The 9,552-nt window shown below is 35.1% G+C and overlaps 1 long non-coding RNA gene across 1 annotated transcript; it reads right to left on the bottom strand.

The window, feature by feature from the left end:
* Positions 1-238: 238 nt before the first annotated feature.
* On the bottom strand, positions 239-8,670 carry LOC133032666 (uncharacterized). Its single transcript, XR_009685255.1, has 4 exons — positions 8,194-8,670; positions 7,429-7,491; positions 859-924; positions 239-480 (listed from the first exon to the last, which is right to left on the bottom strand). It is a non-coding gene; the product is annotated as an uncharacterized LOC133032666 (long non-coding RNA).
* Positions 8,671-9,552: the final 882 nt, after the last annotated feature.

Genomic DNA, 9,552 nt, shown 5'->3' with positions numbered 1-9,552 from the left:
TTTCGAGCAGCAAGCCTTTACCGATCTTGAGATTCCTAGTTGGGATATCTGGATTGATTTCCACTTCTTCTAATTCTTCAATTGGCCAAACATTGGTATTTATTTCCCCAAGTCGGGGATCCATGTCTTCGTCCCTGCCTTGGGCGATGTAACACCCTACTAGTTTAGGCATGTTATCGTGATTTTAACTTAAATGTGTAGCTCGTCACTAATCAACGAGTTTATTGAAAATCGTGTATAATTAAAACTTTATTTAATTACTTATAAATACTAAAATAAATAACATATATATAATTCAGATTCCATTTACAAAATATTTACAACTGTTACACAGTGCGTAATACAAAAGTTTTCGCCTAGCGACTAGAAAAAATACAACCAGCTGTCCCAAAGATTGTACGGTCCAGGTCCAACCGCCCCGACATGTACAATCTTCATCTGCTCGCTCTCACAGCTGCTCAATCTTTGCTTTGCCCTTACCTACACATGAAAATAATATCTGTGAGTCGACAGACTCTTTAAGAAAAGCAAAATCAATAACATAACTATAACTCGAATTATAATTAGGCGCCCATACACCCAACCATAACCCTATCCCCGTGTCACACACAATACTAAGTTTAGAACGTTCGTACGACAGTACTATCGACAATAATATCAGCTTATACTCGGTACGCTAGTCATACCCTAGCCGTACTAATGTGATAGCTTCGATCAGTATCTAAGCCAAACATACATCTATCGGTATCCAATATAACTCTACGTATACTGATACCGCTATCAACGCAATCTAGCAGGCTTAATAAATATGTACGCTAAACATGTAAACACGTATGCATATCATTATACTAATCTTACCTCACTTTTGAATTCAGGTGTGCCGGCCAAGTTGAGTGGAACCGCTGCTCGACGATTTACAGGCCCCTAAATCACATTATTCATAAAACTTGTGAGTGACACGCTAAATCACTTTTTGGGGACATAAAATTAAAACTAAAAGTTTCCCTATCGATGGATAACATGGCAATACCCTAAAGCAGACCGGTTCCCCAACCGGAAGACCGGTTCTATGGGGTTTCTTAGGGACCAACCGAAATTCCAGTTCCTACAGGTACCACTAAACCGGTCGACCAATTCAGTTCAGGAAAGACCCAAAACCTCCTGACAACTCAAATCAATTCCAAACTTCACAATAACTTCCAGAATACCTATTTAGGTTACAACAAACATATTCCAAGCAATAAAACAACCCAAAACATCCAAAATCAAAATCCACCATTAAAGAGCAAAGCTTGAGTTCATAAACTCAAACATTGCTCAATCACCACAACAACTCACAAATCAAACATAACAGAGCTTAAATAACATCAACATAACACCAGAACACAAATCAAACACACTTCAACAACCACAGAATCCTAATTCACAAATTCATGCAATAACTTAACTTTGAGCTTAAGAAATCAAGGAGAAAGGCACTAAGGTGGCATTTGGTTGGGAGAAATAGGAATGGGAATTGGAATAGGAATAGAATGGAATAAAATTTAAAGTGCATAAAAAATTGATAACAAATTATTAAAATTTTTTAAATCTTGCATTGGAATGGTCTTTCCTTCCATTTGAAAATGGAATAGTCATTCCACCAAAATGGTGGAAAGGCCATTCCATTGGAATGATATTCCAATACTTTAAATTGCAGCCAAACAAAGGAATGGAATAAAAATTGTTTCCTTTCCATTCCATTCCATTCCATTACCTCCAACCAAATGCCACCTAAGGGATTATACCTTGAATTGGAAACACCAAATACTTGCTTGATTACCCAAAAATGAAGCTAAAAAATCCCTAATCCTTGCTGCTTCTAGGGAGCTTGAGAAAGAGAGAGTTGGAGAGAAAATGACTTTCTTGATTTTTCTTAATTTCTTTCTATTTTCCATATTCCACTAAATGAAAGATAAAATTAAACTATTTTATCAAAGAGTTGCCAGCTGCCACACTAAAAACCAGCCACCTAAACCCAAGTCAAAATGACAAAAGATGCCCTTCCCATAAAGCTTAACTAGTAAAGTGGCTAGGGGTAAAATGGTCATTTCTTAAACCCTGACTATTCTCGACATTCCCAATGCCTATCTAGGTTGCCCCGCTATTACTAAACTACTAAAATGTGATTCTATTGGCCAAACGCCACGTTTCAATGTTGTCGGGAATAAAATATGAAAAACGTGAATTTTTATATATAGCATAAATAATACACCCTGAATTCAAATAAATCTTTATAAATTCATAAATCATAATTAATAATCTAATTTCATAATTAAGCCCTAATTATCTGCTAATTTATCATATTAAAGTTAAGCGGTCCTTACAATTATCCCCCCGTTAAAAGGATTTCGTCCTCAAAATCTAACCTGAACAGCTCTAGATATTGAGGCCTCATGTCAGACTCCAACTCCCACGTGGCTTCCTCCACCTTACTGTTTCTCCAGAGTACCTTGACAAAAGTCATGGTCTTGTTTCAAAAGACTTTATCTTTCCTATCTAAGATCTGAACTGGTTGTTCTTCGTCAATAGATCTGGTTGAAGCTCTAAGTTCTCATAACTCAGCACATGAGTAGGATCAAAAATGTATTTCCATAACATAGAGACGTGAAACACGTTATGGACTGCTGAAAGTGCTGGAGGCAAGGCTAGACAATATGCTACCAGTCCAACCTTTTCGAGAATCTTGAAAGGCCCTATAAACCTAGGGCATAACTTGCCCATTTCCCAAAAGGTCTGATCCCCTTCATCGGAGACACTCGTATGAATACATGATCTCCTACCTAAAATTATATATGTCTGCATTTCAGATCTGCATAACTCTTTTGCCTACTCTGAGAGGCAAGCATTCTGGCCTTGATCTTTTCTATAGCCTCATTGATCTGTTGCACCGACTCCGGACCTAAGTATTTCTTTTCTCCAGTTTCATCCCAGTGAATTGAAGATATGCACTTCCTTACATACAACAACTCATAGGGAGCCATCCCTGTAGTACTCTAATAACTGGTGTTGTATGAAAACTCAATCAGCGGCAGGTACTTGCTTCAAGAGCCTTCGAAATCCATCACACAGCCACGTAACATATCTTCCAGTATCTAGATTGTCCTTTCGGATTATCCATCAGTCTGAGGATGGAAAGTTGTACTGAACTTCAGTTTGGTACCCATGGCTCATTTAAGACTCTGTCAAAATTTTGAGGTGAACTTCGGATCTCTATCCGATATAATGGACTTCAGAGCCCCATGTAATCTTACTATTTAATTCACGTATAATTCTGCGTACTAATCCACTGTAAAGGTTCTTTTTACCCATAGAAAATGTGCAGATTTTGTAAATTAATCTACCACAACCGAAATAGAATCGTACATTCTCGTGGTTCTAGGTAACCCAACCATGAAATCCATGGTGACATGTCCCACTTCCATTCAGGAAGCGTCAGTGGCTGCAACAATCCTACAGGTTTCTGATGTTCAGCCTTAATCTGTTGACAAGTTAAATACTGGGATACAAATTCCACCATATCTTTCTTCATCCCGCACCACCAGTTGTAAGGTCTTAAATCTTGATACATCTTGGTAGTGCCATGATGCAGTGAGTAAGGAGTGGTATGAGCTTCCTCGAGAATCTCATTTCTAAGTTCCGCACTACCTAGAACACAAACTCTAGTTTTGTACAGCAGCATCCCGTTACCTGACACCGCAAAATCTTTAGCTTAACCAGCTAAAACCTCTTCTCGGATCTTTACCAGTTTTGGATCAGTTAACCGAGCAGCTTACTCTATTTAACAGATCATATTGCAATGTTAAATTATGGAGTTTGCCTACAACAAACTCAATGCCAGATCTGACCATGTCATCTGCTAGCTGAGGTGAAATCTTAACCATACTAGTTATCTGCCCAGGACCCTTTTCTGCTCAGGGCATCAGCCACCACATTGGCCTTCCCAGGATGGTAAAGGATTTCACAGTCGTAATCCTTAACCAACTCCAACCAACGTCTCTACCTCATATTCAAATCTTTTTGAGTAAAGAAATATTTGAGGCTCCTATGGTTGATATAAATCTCACACTTTTATCTGTAGAGATAATGCCACCAAATCTTTAAAGCAAAAACTACCGCGGCAAGTTCTAGATCATGCATTGGGTATCATTGTTCATATTCCTCTAACTGATGGGAGGCATAAGTGATGACCCGATCGTCCTGCATTAGTACACAGCCCAAACCCTGTCTATATGTATCACAGTAAACCACGAACTTTTCTTTATCAGATGGTAGGGCTAATATCATAGCTGTGATCAATCTCTGTTTTAAATCCTGAACGCTTGCTTCACACTTATCTGTCCACAAAAATTGCTGATTGTTTTTAGCAAGTTCGGTTACGGGTATTGAGATCTTAGAAAATCCCTCAACAAACCGACGGTAATAACCAGCCAAACCCAGGAAACTTCTGACTTCTATAACTATCTTTGGTCTCGGCCAATCCCTGACAGATCCAATCTTTCCTGGATCAACTTTGATCCCATCTTTACTGACAATGTGTCCGAGAAAAGACATCTGAGATAGCCAAAACTCACACTTTTTGAACTTGGCATACAGTTTATTTTCTCGTAATCACTACAAAACCATCTAGAGATGTTGCTCGTGTTCTGCTTCTGATTGAGAGTACACAAGGATCTCATCGATAAATACAATAACACATATATCGAGAACATCCTTGAAGACCCTATCATTAAATCGATAAAAGTTACTGGAGCATTGGTTAGTCCAAAAGACATAACCAGGAATTCATAGTGCCCGTACCTAGTGCGGAAAGTAGTGTTGGAATGTCCTCCTCTCAGATTCTCAACTTTTGATAGCCCGATCAGAGATTAATCTTTGAGAAGTCCGTCTTCCCTTGAAGTTGATCGAATAAGTCATCATTACTATGTAATGGGTATTTGTTCTTGATAGTCAGTTTATTTGGTTCTCGGTAGTCAATACACATGCGTAGGGATCCATCATAAGCACAGAGCATATAACATAATGTTTGATATATTTTACCAAGATCTAGATTTACTACCAAGTATGTTTTATTAACATCCTAATATGAATTCTAAAACAATGAAATAAACACATAAGAGTTTAAGAAAACCTTACATTGGATGCAGCGGAATATAATGACTCCTTCCATTCAGATCTCTACCCCTTGATTCCTTTCTATAGCAGAGCATAATCAAGATCTGAATCTGGATCTATTACTCTCCTTCCTTTGATGTTGATTCTCCTTCTTGTTGTTTGGATTCTCCTACAGTCTTACACACTATGATTAAGATACCACTTGATGTGTGTGGGCACTACTCTATCACTCAAGGAATTTCAAAATTTGAAGAGAAGAAAAGGGAGAGGAAAGTGGCTATGGCTTTCTCTGAAAGAAACAATGTGCAAGTCATGAGTTTCCTGAAGCCAACACTTTCTATTTATAGAATGCCATCTAGGTTTAGGTTAGAATTGTATGGCATTAAAATAATGGAAAAATAAAATGGTAAAAGCTTGCATAGTGGCCGACCATATAAGGAAATTGGGCCTCACTTTACAACTTTCCCATTTTGTTATTTTTCATTCCCATTTTCTCAAAAATGCCAATTTTCCAATTTAACCATTTAAATGTCAATTCTAATTATTTAATAACTAAAAATAATTATTAAATAATATTGCCATTTAATATATTTATTAATTTAGACATATAAAGTATCTTAATTAATAAATAAACCTAGAATCTCTTTTCTTTACAATTTCGCCCTTGCTTAGTGAAAATTCATAAACTAGACATAGTCTAACTTTAGAATTATAATTGATTAAACAAAATCAATTAACTGAGTCTTACAAGCAGTATGGTCTCAACTAGTATGGGGACCATGGGTCTATATAACCGAGCTTCCAATAAGTCGAACTGAATTTACCAAGTAAATTCCCTAACTTATTAATTCCTTATTGAATCCACACTTAGAACTTGGAATTGCACTCTCAGTCATATAGAACGCTCTATATGTTCCACGATATAGATACGTCATTAGTTATCCATTGTTATAATCCTAATTTGATCAATGACCCTCTAATAAATGATCTACATTGAATAGGCACTAAGTTACCTTTACACCTTCAATATATTTTATCCTTAAAACACTTAGCTCTGTATAAATGATATTTCAGCAAAGTGAAATGAGATCTCCACCATTTATCTCTGTTTAGCCAAGCTCGAAGGATATCATCGTTTCACTTCTAAATTCCTATAGAAGTTATAGACTCCATATTTATGTTAGCGCTCCCACTCAATTATACTATCATGTTCCCAAAATGTACGTATCACCCTGACCCAAAAGTAGGCTTAACTAACAAATCAAAGAACATGTATAGTACTCTTGAGATCAAACCTAATCATATCAGGATTAAGATCATTTGATCTAGGATCAACATGTGATATTGAATTGAATAGATATTACAGTAAATTTTAACATATCTAATCAAAGTTCAATATCGGTCCCTTCCGATGTATACTCCATACATCCGATACTGGTAAACTTTGCCAATGCCCTGGAAAGGACATAACACTTATCCAAGGTGTAAGAATACCTATCGCTAATGATCATGTCAGTCTAAATCCAGTGAACTGACAAATTAGGGAATAAACTTTCGAACATATAATTAAGATTATATTCCACTGTGCTGACAACACTATAATCATTAATAAATTCATATGTTCTGGACTTAAATAGAATTCATACATTATATATATAATCATGAAATAAATCATGTGAACCATGCAACATAAAATGTTATTTCTGATCTTTATTAATAAGTAAATATGATTATATTGAAATGGATTTTATTTAGGGCATAAAACCCAACACATAATACCGACTTGTGTCTAGGTGCCCATACACCTATTTACAAGGCTTCAGATGCATCAAGAACGTTCTTAACATTTGATACTATCGATCATGATATCAACCACTACTAGCATTATAATTGTGTTGTCGGCTTGGTACTATGCTCGTACCGCTATGATAGCGTCAATTGATAGCATTAATAATACCCAAAAGTACAATTGACCATGATATTACTCTTAATCAGTACTATGCTCGTACTACCGACTTTCTACTATGCTTGTACCGCTATGATAGCGTCAATTGATACTTTATTGAATTAGATTCTAGTCAAACCCAATATTATGCTCGTACTACTGACCTGACACTATGGTTGCACCACTATGATATCAATTCATAACATTATACTGTACCAATGCACTTTGTACCGCTATTGTACTAGTGTTGGTAGTATATAAATTATATAATACAACATGCATTTTACATACATACACATATACATATACATATCTTATGTTAATCTTACCACGTTTCATGATTCAAGTGTGCTAGTCAACCTTAATGGAAATTCACGTGCTGAACGGAGGCCCTATGTCACAATATAAAATTGATAAGTGTAAACTCTAGAACACTTCTTTAAAACACAAATAGAAACAAGGATTTTTCACCAATCTACCTACTTATTTTGCTCTAAAATAAAACCCATGCTATAGAGCTTCTCAAGAGCTTTGAAACGGTATAGAGAACAACTGAAATAGACACACAAGTGAAAAGTTATGGCCAAAATACTAAAATTGACCTTCTTGGTAAACCCTGCATGGAAGCCCCACAAATACGGAAGCTCACCTTCAGGGAAGCTTGCTATGTGGAAGCTAACTTTCAGGGAAGCTTACTAAGCCAAAGCTAACCTTCAAGGAAGCTTACACCAGGGACCTAATTCTGGGCAGTAAGGGCTTGAACCAAAAGCTACCAAAACTTGCTTCTACCTGAACTAGAAGCTACCAAACTTTTCAGAACATCAATTTGGGGTATTCTAAAGATAACACACAACCCAAAAGTATCTAAAACAACATGCAAATAAATTCACCATTAGTGAGCCAAGTTTGAGTTCTTGAACTCAAACTTGCTCAACACCATCCACAACAAACAAAACCGGCACAAATAAACAACAATCAACCCAGAATTAGCTCAGAAAACAACCCCTTAAAACTTAGGGTTTGAACATAACCAATTCCCGAAAAGCAAGCTTGAACTAACTAAAACTTAAAAGAAATGAGTACTAGGGCTTTACCTTGGCTTAATTCTTAAAATTTCCTTGAATTCTTGCTAAATCCCTGAGAATTGCTTGAAGAAAATGGTTGTTTTCTCCGGAGAGAGAGAGAGAGAGAGAGAGAGAGAGAGAGAGAGAGAGAGAGAGAGAGAGAGAGAGAGAGAGAGAGAGAGAGAGAGAGAGAGAGAGAGCTATATGTGTATGCTTTATTTTCTTAATGTTTATCCTAATTCATTAACTTGAGCTTAAATAAACTAAATAAATTTATTTACAATCCCACTATAAGACAAATTTAAAACCTCTTGGGTAATTCCAAAATTGTCTCTTACTTAAAGGTTAAGAAACCCTAAGACTTAGGAGTAAAATGGCTCAAAAAAATAATCCCGCCTAAACCCAATATTCTAAATATAAATAATGACGGACACACTTGATAAAAGGTTCTAAACTAACCTATGTGACTCTATCGGCCATCCGTCGCATTTTTCATCGCTACCGAGCAAAAATTATAAAAAAAATAAATTTCACATATGACATATATAATACCTCTAGAGTTTAATAAAATCTCCAAAATTAAGAAATTATAACCCTAATACTTATTTCTTAAAAATAGGGTCCACAACATATATAATAAAGTATAATCATCAAATATTCTAAGTATGCGGTCATTAGATATTTCATCCCAATAGATATGTGATCTACATTTTTTACCATAAAGTATTTCATAGAGAGTCATACCGATAGTTGACTAGTAGTTATCCCATACTAAGCTTTTTTTCTAATTATATATATGGAGAAAGTTTTAATGGTTACATCAAATATATAACCATAATGGTTACATTTATTTTAATTGTTGGATCATTGTTAAACGGTTATGATTAATTTAGAAATTAAATAAAAATAATTAATAAATTAGCTGCAACCTGATACTAACTTTATTTTATTTATTTATTTATAAATAAAAAATAAAAAATATTTATAAACATTAGTTGTGAAAAATGTCTTATTAAATATTTTAATTAAAAAATTAATTTATTTTAAGTATATAATTAAGGGTAAATACTATTTTAGATCCTATATTTTACAAAAGTTACCAATTAGACCCTCTATTTTGTTAAATGACAAAATAGACCCTATATTTTCTAAAATTGAATAAATAGGACCCTGAACTGATTTTTTGTGAAAATAAAACTTAATAATAATTTGATCTAGAGATCTTATGACAAAAATAGTTATATTTTCTGTATCTGTTCGTGTTAGAAAGTATCTTAAAGTTATTTATAATAAAAAATAAAATTGTTAAAAAATTGAGCTCAGGGTCCTATTTTTACCATTTTGAAAAATACAGGGTCTATTTTGTCATTTAACAAAACAAAGGGTCAA

This window comes from Cannabis sativa, chromosome X, assembly GCF_029168945.1.
Source record: "Cannabis sativa cultivar Pink pepper isolate KNU-18-1 chromosome X, ASM2916894v1, whole genome shotgun sequence".
NCBI lineage: Eukaryota > Viridiplantae > Streptophyta > Magnoliopsida > Rosales > Cannabaceae > Cannabis > Cannabis sativa.
This window is presented reverse-complemented; position numbering and strand designations above follow the sequence as displayed.